Source organism: Myotis nattereri (genome assembly GCF_964212035.1).
Source record: "Myotis nattereri genome assembly, chromosome: Y".
Lineage (NCBI taxonomy): Eukaryota > Metazoa > Chordata > Mammalia > Chiroptera > Vespertilionidae > Myotis > Myotis nattereri.
The window spans coordinates 39,568,045-39,580,812 of NC_138094.1; positions in this window are offsets into that span (position 1 = coordinate 39,568,045).

Genomic DNA, 12,768 nt, shown 5'->3' on the forward strand with positions numbered 1-12,768 from the left:
CGCAAGGCCTAGCGCGTGTGCTGCGGCCTGGTCCCCGCCTGGTCGGCGGGCCGCAAGATGCCCATAGGTGATAGGCCAAACAGCGAGGCGCGGGGTACCAAGCGGCCCGAGGAGGCCGCGGTTAGGCTCGGGGAGTATTCTGGCTGTCCCAAACGATGGCGGAAGTGTGCTCCGTAAATGGGCAGTGGTTGAGGAGGGCGGCTCCGGGGCTGTGAGGGGCCTTGGGGTGGCCTAGGCGCGAGGTGAAGGCCGCAGGCCTGCCGAGCGGATATTCACTATGTAAATAGGGAATGGGGGGAGGCGGGGAACAAGATGGCGGCGGCTCTGCGCCTGCTGCAGGGACGATTGAAAGCGTGGGCGGGAGCGCCATCTTGAAGGCGGTGTCGCAAGAGGTAATTGCGCTGCAGAAGGTCGCGAGAGGTCGCAGGTGGTCGAGAGCGGGCGGCGGCGGCAGTTACTGTACTGCAGCGTGCGTGCGGAGGGGGCGTGACTCGCTCCTCACCGCCGCCATTGCCGTCGCTGCAGCGATGGTCCACTGGCGCTTGGCGGCAGTGCCACCTTCTTGGCCGCGCACTCCCGTGAAGGACTGTTGCTTCTGCATTTTAACTGAGCTGCGGCAACACTATGGACCCTGTGCCTTTCCCTTGTGGAAAGTGGGTCGGATCGCCTGGCAAACCAGAAAGCTGGGCTCACTAAAACAAATGAAACCCTAAGAAATTTCATTTTTACTTAAGGAGAGTGATTCGTGGCTGTTAGGGCGTCCTCCGTGCTGTTGTTTTCCCAACAATTGCCTCACCATGTATTAAAATAAAAACAATTGAATTTGTTGGAAAAAGTTAACACCACCATTGTTTAATAGGGCATAAAGTTGCAGATTGCAAGCTTGTAATATTTGAAGACTACTTTTCTTTCTTAATTAGAAAGCGTTATGAAAACCTGTGTTTAACTTAGTGATTTTATAAGAGACATATAAAAGGGATTTTTCTTGGGAAGTGGGACAAAATGCACATTATTTGTCGGTTAGTGAATCTTGGTACTGTTTAGATTTTCTCCTATTTGAAAATGTTAAGGTACAATTCCATTCAAGTAGTTTAGATTGCATACTGTTCAGCTTTTCTGGTAAACTTAAGAAACCAGAACGGAGGATGTAGTGTGTTAAGAGATTGAAGATTTTTGAAATGTACAATAGGTGGCTGATATTTGGAGCATCAGGAAAGGATTAAAGGATTCCTTCCTGAAGTATGTTGTAATTTGGGAAGTTAACTGAAAGATGATCATGACTTTGTTACACAGAGGTAGGAGTAGAGACAGGGCACTTAAGCGTCTTCGGAACATAACAAATATTTACTTTGGCTGGAGTGTAAGTAGGAGAATAGTAAAAATTTGGCTAGAAAAGACAGATGGTGAAAATAGCAGAGTGATGGAACACCTGAGCTATGTTTCAAATTCATTTAGCAGTTCTGACTCTAATTGTTGGAAAAGTTTCAAAGTTGACAAATAATGACAGTGACTAGTGTGTTCGTTTTATATACCTAGAAAAATACCAAGAATGTTGCTGCTTTTTGTCTCCTTTTCAGCTACTCTTTTTTCTGTGCTAAATACAAACAGCAAGTAAACTTGCTCAGAAATATTGTTTCCCCTAGTGAACAAATTTTTATTTACCCTGGTTGAAAATTACAGAGATAATTTAGGACAGTTTGAAAAATAGGTTGCAAAAGTAATTCCTAAAAACACAATGGCCTTCATGTTGCCTTATGCAAACCTTCTTTGCCTTGGTGAAAATTTCTTTCATGTGAAAATAATCTTTTTATTTCTCATTACTAAGCCAGGCTTTAAAGATCATGTTTTGATTAATATATGAATGTCCTAGATTCAGTATTTCTGGAAAAATGTGCGCTTGTTTCTTAGGATTTTACAATATATAAAACAAGTCTCCTTTTCCTAAAGTGCAACAGATCTAGCAGTGAAGCTCCTTGAGAGATCTCATGTTTATCAGGAAGGGCCATGATTAGAAAAGTTTAAGAAACTAGATTGCCGAAAACAAACTAGAAGTAAGTTGCTAAAATCCATTCCAGTTTATTTGTTGAGGTATAAAGAGAAAACGTAAACTGTAGAAGTAGTTGCTTTATATTTTGACAGCTGGGAAAGACATAGAAGAGCTCTAAAAAAGAATTGTTTGCTGCACAGTACAGCAGCAACAGATGTTCCAGTATAGCAACAATGGAGGTTCAAGATTAAGAGTAAATTAGACTCAAGTGTATAATTAAGACAAGTAAGTGTATAATTTAAAGAATTTCCATAGGAAATGATTAAATATGAAATGTATTTTGCTTAAGGGATATACCTTAATGATCTGAAAAACCAATAGGTAGAATATTAGCTAACTATCTTAGATAAATGAGGTGTTCTTAATTCATGTGTATTTTTTATATAGTTGCAACTTTCCTTTTAAAAAATTGTGTTTTTTGTAATGCTTACTCTCTGACCCTATTTACATTTGTATTTTCACTAGTCACAATAGTCACAACATATTTGTAATTGTTGCACACTAGTAATTACAAACATTATTATTATTCTCTTAAACTCAACCCTATTCTTTGAACTTCTTCAACCTCATAGATTGAAGACATATGGTGTCTTCATAGATTGAGACATATGGTGTATCTCATAAAGTGTTTTGTATTTCAGAAAATCTGTGCCCTGTCAGCTATGGTTCTTTTTATGATCTAAATAGGGGCACTTCTTAGAAGTCAGTTCTATGACCTTTTTTCTCCATTTATTTCCTCTGGCTTCATTGTCTCCTATTATGCCTATACTTTGTCTTAAGTATCTTAGCTAGCATTTCCAGTCACCTACTCAACAACTACCCTTCTTGACTCCTCACTTAGTATTGCTGAAATAAATTTATTTGGCACATAGTAGGTGTCTATAATGTTTATTGAAAATCTGTTTCTCCATAAAGTTCATAAAACAACTCCTGCTTCTTGATTTTTTTTTTATTGATTTTTTATAGAGAGGAAAAGAGAGGGATAGAGAGTTAGAAACATCAATCAGCTGGCCGCAGGCCCACGCTCTATCCACAGCCAAACTGGTTAGGGCTTGATTTTTTTTTTTGTTCATAACTTTTCCTAGGTGTATTCTTTCTTCTGTTACATAGAAGCAATGTAGACCTGTTTTTAGTTTAGCATTAAATCTGTTATAGCCTAACTCTAGGTTTATATTTTGTCTTTTCTAAACTTTGAAGGTTCTAATTATAGAGACAGTTTCTATTTCTGCTTGTCCCCTTAGAAAAATAATCTGGAACATAGACATTGTTTTATATTGATTGAGTACAGAGATTTATGTAGAATTGAATAGCTTTCCAGTTGAAATTAAGTAACTAAACAGATCCTGTTTTTGAGAGAGAATATAAATATTAAAGCACATTACAGATGTTAAGAAGGCACCATGTAAAAATGGAAGGTCAGGAATAACTCACTCCCATAACCTGATAACAAATGTGGGCAGCCCATTAGTTTTACCAAATTATTTTTAAAACCAACATTTTATGACTACCTGTCTCATTACTATACAGCATAACATAAAAAGTTATTATTAGGTTATTACTAGTAATTACCTACTTCATTGACAGAGGAATTTTAATTAAGGTGAAGTACATACTAAATAATTTATGAAGTCTTGAAGGCTTTTTAAAAATAGAGTTATGAACATAGTTACTAGTTAACACTATAGTAACACTTAAATTATGAAATGTTTCAAAATTACTGAAAAAGTAAATACCTTCTAGACATGACAAATTATAACAACTTTATTTTAAAGAGATGAAATCTTGTAGGTAAAAGATATTAACTCTAGCCCAGTTCTCTTTTTCCTCCAGAAGTAACAAGTGTCAAGTTTGTGTATCAAAACAGTCTATTTTTGTTTTTTCTTTATAGAAAAGGTATCACATTAAATGTGTCATTTTACATATTTTACACTCAACAATGGGTTTTCCCAGGAAGTTCATAATGTTAATTTTCAGAGTCTGTGTCATAATTTTAAGACGATGATTATTCCAACTGAATTAGAGGTAGGTTTGAGGTAAAGTATTTTCAGGGAATTTTAAACAGATAACAATAGGGCTTGTTCATCGACTCTTCAGACTTTGTTTCCAGGTTAATTCTGCTTATTTGACTTCATATTGCTGTATGGATATGGACAATTTCAGTTAAATCATCAGACCACATACTTACACCTTTTTCACAGTTGTGGGGCTTCTTTGGAGTATAGTCAATTTAGGAATATGGTTTTATTCTAATTGTTGGAGGGAATTGTCAGTTCTGTCCCAAAAGATTACTAAAATAAGGGGTTATTTTTGAAGGGCAAAAAAATTTCTTTTGCCATATTTGATTGTTTAGTGGTGAATAGAGGGTAAAATAATTTGTTGATTGCATTACTGAAAACTTGATTGTTTTGGTAAAAATAATATAGGTAGGCATTTCTTCAAGGCAGGACTTCTACACTTAAAGGTTTTGAATTAGTAGATGACTACAGAAAAAGTCCTAGAGTGCAACTCAGCAGTAAATGTTAGTTTTTCACTTGAGCTTTTCTTCTATTTCTTGCCAGGATTTAGCTCTCTTTGGCATATTTGGCTAGCTGTATGAACTGGTGGCTCTTAGGAAACCAAGGTTCTGATATCACTAGCATCTTCCTGCATATGTAAATATATCTGCAGGTATCTGTATTTATTGACTTCATTTATGACAGATGAATTAGGCATAACTTTGTTTTAGAAACCTCACCTTCCAGGAAATTCAAGGATGTGAAATGCCAAAATAGAAGTGTTAAGGAAACACAAAAGGCTTGTTTGATGAATGATATGTTGTCATTTAGGTGGCAAAATTGGATAATTGCAAAGCAAGTATGTTGTGTTAGCTTGCGTTCATATTGTAGAGAGCCCTAAGTGATGAAGTTATCTCAGTAGGTGTGTCATGATCAAAGTAGTATTTAAGGAGATTACAGGAATGCCTTTGTACTTTGGTATCAATCCTTTCTATATTTTTTGTGTGTCTGTGGGAGAGGGAGAAAAAAGGCCATTTGAGGGATTATTTTCTTCCCCAGGTATCAGGATATGTGCCAAGATGTAATAGTGATCATGGGGATAAAAGGAAAGGAACTAATAATTATTAAGTTGGGAAAAAGAATGAATAAGATTGACATCTAAACTGACAGGGATAAAGAAAAAGCCATAATGATTGTTGTCAAGAGAGGCTGGGTTTTATTCAGATGAAAATAATTAGACAACCTGCTGGTAGTGATAGATTCTATGCTGAATTTGTCAGTTTGGGCTATCATCTTTTTGTAAGTGGTATAATCAGTGGTACATCTTTTTGTAAGTGGGTTATCTTTTTGTAAGTTGAAGCCATGGGAATAAAGAAGAAAAGATAGCTGAATGCACAGTTCTGTGCAAGGCTTCAGTAAGGGATATGGGTTGTAGAGTACACTGCAGTGGGAGGGCCATGGGAAGAAAATTACCATGTTAATAAAAAAAGGAGAGAATTTCAAAATTATATATCGAACTCTAAAAGAGAAGCAGATGAGGATGAAGAGGAGGTTATTCTACATGTTAAACCCTATCCCTTGCTTTATTAAAATATGAATGAAATAATATTATGTAAGTTTAAGGTGTATAACTAAATGACTTGTTACTTGCAGATATTGTGAAATGATAACCATAGTAGTGTTAGCACTTCATGTGATCACATAATTATTAGTTTTTTATTTATGGTAAGAACATTAAGATTTACTGTCACCAACTTTCCAATATATAATATATTAAACACTCTGTTAGATTCTCAGGATTTTTTCATCTTTTAGCTGAAAGTTTTTACTCTTTGATCAACAGTATTCCATTTCCCCAACCTTTCTATCCCTCAAAATTACAATTCTTATCCTCTCTTTCTGTGAATTTGGCTCTTTATTAGATCCTGTATATAATTAAGATTGTAAAGTATTTGTCTTCTCAGTCTGACATTTCACTTATATAAACACCTAAAGGTTCATTTATATTTTTCAAGTGACAAGATTTCCTTCCTCTTTGATGGTTAAATAATATTCCATTACTATCTACACTAATAAAAGAGAAACATGGTAATTGGCGTACAACCGCTACCCTTCCCATTGGCTAATCAGGGCAATATGCAAATTAATTGTCAGCAAAGATGGCGGCCGGCAGCCAGGCAGCTTGAAACTAACATGAGGCTTGCTTGCTTCAGTGACGGAGGACTCCAACGTTCCCCGCCGGCAGCTGCAGGCCTCTGAGCCTGCAGTTTCAAACATTGTAACAAATATAGACGTTAAACAAAACCACAGAAACCAGCTTTCAGCCGGCTGGGATCTCAGAGCTGGAGTTGATACAGAGTTTCGAGAACCGAAACAAACCAGATACCTGCTTTCAGGAGCTGAGGCCTAAGAGCTGAAGCCTCAGAGCTAAAGTGGGCCCAGAATAAAAAAAAAGAAAAGAAAAAAAGGAGCAGTTGGGAGCTTCAGTCCCAGCCTGAAAACAGCCCTCAGCCCCTCACCCAGACTGGCCAGGCACCCCAGTGGGGACCCCCACCCTGAAGGGTGTGTGACCAGCTGCAAACAGCCATCATCCCCTCATCCAGGCTGGCCAGGCACCCCTGTGGGGACCCCCACCCTGATCCAGGACATGCTTCAGGGCTAACCAGCAGGCCCCCACCCGTGCACCAGGCCTCTATTCTATATAGTAAAAGGGTAATATGCCTCCCAGCACTGGTATTAGCGGAGCTGAGAGGCCTCCCAGCACTGGGATCAGTGTGACAGGGGGCAGCGCCCAAACCCCCTGATTGCCCTGCGGCTCTGTGTGTGACATGGGGCAGGGCCACAACCTCCCTATCACCCCTGCTCTGTTTGTGACAGGTGAAGGCGCCCCAACCCCCTGATCGGCCCTGCTCTGTGGGTGATAGAGGGCGGCGCCCCAAACCTCCCCGCCCCCACGGGCACGGCTCTGTGTGTGATGGGGTAGAGCCATAACCTCACCATTGGCCCTGCCCTGAGTGTGACAGTGGCGGCGCCCCAACCCCCTGATCGGCCCTGCTCTGTGGGTGATAGAGAGCGGCGCCCCAACTCCCAGATCCACCATGCTCTGTGTGTGACGGGGGAGCTCCCCAACCCCCTGATGGGCCCTGCTCTGTGCGTGACGGGGGGTGGGGGGATAGAGCCATAACCTCCCCATCAGCCATGCCCTGAGTGTGAGAGTGGCGGCGCCCCAACCCCCTGATCAGCCCTGCTCTGTGGGTGATAGAGGGCAGCGCCCCAACCCCCTGATGGGCCCTGCTCTTGCGTGACAAGGTACAGAGCCCCAACCCCCCTGATAGGCCCTGCTCCGTGCGTGACAGGGGGCAGTGCCCCAACCCCTGATGGGCCCTGCTCTGTGCGTGACAGGTGGCAGCGCCCCAACCCCCTGATCGGCCCTGCTCCATGTGTGACAGGAGGTGGCGCCGCAACCTCCCTATCGACCCTGCCTTGAGTGTGACAGGGGGCGGTGCCCCAACCCCCCAATCGGCCTTACCCTGAGCGTGACTGAGGGTGGCATCACAACCTCCTGATCTGCCCTGCTCTGTGCATGAAAGGGGGTGGTGCCCCAACTCCCCAATCAGCCCTGCTCTGAGCCCGACCAGGGGCTGCACCTAGGGATTGGGCCTGTCCTCTGTCACCCGGAGCAGGCCTAACCCAGCAGGTCGTTATCTCCCGAGGGGTCCCAGACTGTGAGAGGGCACAGGCCGGGCTGAGGGACCCCCCCACCCCCCCCCCCCTCGCGTGCACAAATTTTTTTGCACCGGGCCTCTAGTCCTATCTAATAAAAGAGAAACATGGTAATTAGCCATACATCCACTACCCTTCCCATAGGCTAATCAGGGCGATATGCAAATTAACTGCCAGCCTACTGCAGGCAGGGCGGGCCAGCTTGAGCTGCTGTTCGGCCCCTGTAGCGCCTAAGCCCCAACGCCAGCGGGGACCCCAGTGTGCGGCCCTGAGTGGCGGGGGGCTTGGCGGCTCGAACAGCCGCCTAAACCATGCCCCCAGCCTGGACCCCTGTGTGTGGCCCTGGGTGGCAATGGGCTTGGAGGCGCGAACAGCCCCCTAAACCACGCCCCCAGCATCCCTGTGTGCATCCCTGGGCGGCAGGGGTCTTGGAGGCCTGAAGAGCCGCCTAAACCACGCCCCCAGCCGGGACTCGTGTGGGGAGCTCTGGGCGGTGGGGGGCTTGGCTGCAGGAACAAGCCGCCTAAACCATGCCCCCAGCCGGGACCCCTGTGTGAGGCCCAGGGCGGGCGGGGCCTCCGCAGCTGCAGTGTTTGGACCCAGGCCCCCAGCCTGCCCTGGGCTCCGCTCAAGGAGGGGCTGGGGGCCTGGGGTTTACTAAACTTTACTGGAGCTGCTTCCTACACCCCAGACCCTGCCCCAGAACCACACTGCCCGCAGCAAGGCTCCTGGCAGCTTCCTGACAGGTGGGCAGCTGGAGAGCTGAGTAGAGCGGGGCTGCAGGGAGCCACGGAAGGGCTGGGCCGCAGGAGCCAAGCTCCCGGGGGTCTGAGGAGAGAGCCTGAAGGTAGAGGAACCTTTGGCAAAGTGGCTGCCAGGAGCCGCGGCCATGGGGTCTGCAGGCGTGCGGACAGGCCTCATACTCGAATGGAACTGTGACTTCCTGGTTCATATAGGTTGGGGTGCAACCACTGAGCCACGCTGGTTGGGCCATATTCTTTCTTTTTGTGACTCCAGTGATGTTAAAATTGTTTTCCCATCTTTTTAACATTTTTTTAAAATATATTTTATTGATTTTTTACAGAGAGGAAAGGAGAGAGATAGAGAGTTAGAAACATCGATGAGAGAGAAACATCGATCAGCTGCCTCCTGCACATCCCCCACTGGGGGTGTGCCTGCAACCCAGGTACATGCCCTTTGACCGGAATCGAACCTGGGACCTTTCAGTCCGCAGGCCCACGCTCTATCCACTTAGCCAAACCGGCTTTTGCCATCTTTTTAACATTTTAAAAAATCCTCACCTGAGGATATATTTGCAATGATCTTTTAGAGAGAAAATAAGGGAGTACGAGGGAGGGAGAAGAGATAGAGAGAACCATCAATGTGGGAAAGAAATATTAATTGCCTCCAATGTTCCCCGACTGGGGATGGACCTGCACCTAGATATGTACCCTGACCAGGAATCAAATTCACCACCTTTTGTTGTACCAACTGAGCCACTGGCCAGGGCTAGGCTGTTTCCCTTTAATGATATGGTACATGTAGGCTACCTTCACTTTTTTTCATTCGGTTCATCTCTAAATTATATCAAAAGATCTGTTTCTACCTCACAGCTGAGTTTGCTTGCTCTGAAACTTTCTGTTGTCTTTAAAAAAATTATTTTTTGTATTCTTCAGCTCCAGAATTTACTTCTTTCTTTCTTTCTCTCTTTCTTTCTTTCTTTCTTTCTTTCTTTCTTTCTTTCTTTCTTTCTTTCTTTCTTTCTTTTTTTCTTCCTCCCTCCCTCCTCCCCTCCCTCTCTCCCTCCCTCCCTCCCTCCCTCCCTCCCCCTCTCTCTCTCTCTTTCTTTCTTTATTTCCTTTCCCTTCCTCCCTCCCTCCCTCCCTCCTTCCCTCCCTCCCTTCCTTCTTTTCCTTTCTTTCTTTCCTTTCTTTCTTTCTCTATCTATCATCTATCTATCTATCTATCTATCTATCTATCTATCTATCTATCATCTATTTTGTTAATCCTCACTTGGGTATTATTCCATTGATTTTAGAGTGGATTGGAGGGGGAGAGACACACAGAGAGAAACATCAATATGAGAGGAACACAATGATTGGTTGCCTCTCACACATGCCCCAACTTGGGACGGTATATTGAGCTGCAACTGAGGTACATGCTGTTGACTGGAATTGAACCCTCGACCCTTCAGTCTGTGGGCCAATGTTCTAACTGTTGAGCAAAACCAGCTAGGGATATCCTTCTTTTGAACTTTGTTCATTTATTGTTTTCCTGATTTCATAGAATTGTCCTTGTATTGTTGGTTGCTCACTAGCTTCTTTAAACAACTACTTCAAATTCTTTAATGACAAATTACATAATCTTCATTTCTTTGGGGTCCTTTACTAGGAAATTATATTCTTTTGATGATGTCATTTGGCCTTGAGTTTTCATGTACTTTGAAGTCTTATGTGGTTGTCTTCACATTTGAAAAATCAGTCATCTTCTAGTCTTTACTTTTTGGCTTCTGGAAAGAAATGCTTCCTGTTAGCCCCGAGGCTTTCCTTTTGTATAGATATGCCTGTTCCACACATCTTACTCCCTCTTTGGTGGGAAGGGATTGTATGGTATGCCTTTTTCAATCTTGCAAAGCCAGGCTGCGTATTGAGAGCCTTGTGGGCTTTCCCAGGGCAGTGCTGAATGCTCAGTTGTGTAGTTTCACCCAATCTAAGTCAGGCTTGCTGTCAGCATTGCACACATGGAATCAACTGTGCCACAGTTGACGTGTGTGTGTGTGTGTGTGTGTGTGTGTATGTGTGTGTAAGCCACGTGGAGCCCTGGGAGTGGCCATTGGCCTTTGGTGTAGGCATCCCCAACAGCCCATGGGCTGATTGAATCATACACCAATTAATAGAATTCCATCCAATTGATGACCTCCAAGAAACCAGGCTTTTCATACCTGTCCCCAGTTGGGCCACACATTCAATATTCTGGTTAGGGTGAGGAAGAAGACAGTTTCCTGCACAGATGGGGAAGCTGGAGGCTCACTAACAATCTCTCACTTTCCCCATGGAGGAAATCATGGGCCAAGAATAGCTCTCTTGGCACAGCTGTGCTCTCTTGGGTAGGGAGGGATAATGTGAGTAAAGTAAAATTATTCTTCTTTAACTTCTCCAATGTGTCCAATCTCAGTTTCTTTTTTCTTCTACTTAACAAGTGCTGGAACTTCTGTACTGGACTCTTGAACTTCCACAAACACTGGAATCTGTGGGTGATCGTCTCAATGAGTGTTCTTAGAGGCAAGAATAGAAAACATTCCTCCCTGATTTTTTAATAACTTTTATAAAAACCTTAATCCTTAAGTAACAAATCACCTTTATTTTATTAATTGGGTTAATTTTATGAGTTTTATTCATTTATGATTACAAGATATTTTTTCACTTATCCTTTCAAAATCATGTTTTAAAGAGTTAAAAGAAGTACAAAGCCAGAGTTTTGTTTTTTGTTTTTTTTTGGGCGGGGGGGGGAGTGGAGGGGTGAAGTGGTAACAACTTATTTATAGCAAGTACCTTTTCCATTTTCTTGTGGTTGAAAAAAATATTAATAATCATAACAGTGGACATCAAATAAATGCTCTTTATTTGAAGTATTTTGAATAAATGTAAAATATACTGTGTTGTGAAAATGTATTGGATATGTTTCAGGTGACCTGTAGTAAATTCATTTCTTTATAATATAAATTACAATTAAATTTCTTATTTTTGTATTTATATAAGTATTATAAAGTTTACTATTGGAACAGTAGGGCTTTAATAACCATGACTTAAACTAAAAAATGCAGCAAGGAAAGAAATAGTACTATGAAAATTCAGATTGTGTCTAGCATTTCATTTTTCTGTGTGCATAGGAGAAGGAGATGTAGGGGATAAATCAGACAGAAAGGATATAGAAGAAGAAACCAATACAGAGTTTTAATCTTATGGAGAGAGACAGTGCATATTTTTGTTTACCGTTAGAGACAGAAACAGAGATTAGCGTGGGGTGAGTGATGAAGAGGAGGGGAAGATGCCCAAAGGGAAATTATGAGAATGATGTAAAAGTAGTTAGGGCCAGATCTTACAGGATTGTAGGCTAAGAGCTTGAATTTTATTTAGCATCAACAGGAGTCACTAAAACATTTTTGAGCAGAAGTCTGACATTTAATCATGTTTTAGAAAAGTCACTCATTTTTGCATGTGTTAAAATGTTAACAAGGTTTGTTTTAATTAGGCAAGGTAAAACATCATTACAAAAATGATAATCAGTGAATGAAGATAAAGGATAAGAGGTGAAAGAGAGAGACAAGCCATTTCCTGAAGGGTCACTTAGGGGAAAGACCAGGGTTTGTAAAAAGGCGGAGGAGGAGAGGGGAGACAGCATAGTCTAGAGCCCAGAAGGAAAGAATGGGCAAGCTAGGACAGATATAGTTATAGCTATAGCTATAGGAAATGTACCTAATTATTTGATACCTGGTGCCTGGGTTATTTTAGGGTGGGTGGAGGGAATGTTGGCTTGGTACATAGTTTGTTGGGGGTGGGGACTATGTTCGGTTTGCTTGTTTATTAAAGATGTACTCACAAAAGAAGACATACTATCTATGGAATTTAATAGCCCCTCTGGGAGGAGCTCTGTTTTCAGGATCAAGGCCCAAATCAAGAGTGTATATAGTGCAGAAAGTAAGAAAATACGCTCAGTATACTATATACTCAAAAATCGAAGAAGAAAAGTAAATTTTGAATATTGTCAAAAAAATGATAAGCACTTAAAATGCTGCATCTAACAGCACTGTTGAGGGTGAATTAAAAGTGAGAAAGTGGATATAAAAAAGTCAGTTAAGAAGCTTGTGTGGTACTTATAACATGAATAAATCGTGGGTTCTGTTATCTCCTTTCTGCTGCTCTGTCTACTCACTTGCTTTTTAATCATATACTTCGGTTTTTGTACTCTTCAGATTTTAACTTTTTTTTAAAACTGTTTCAACCT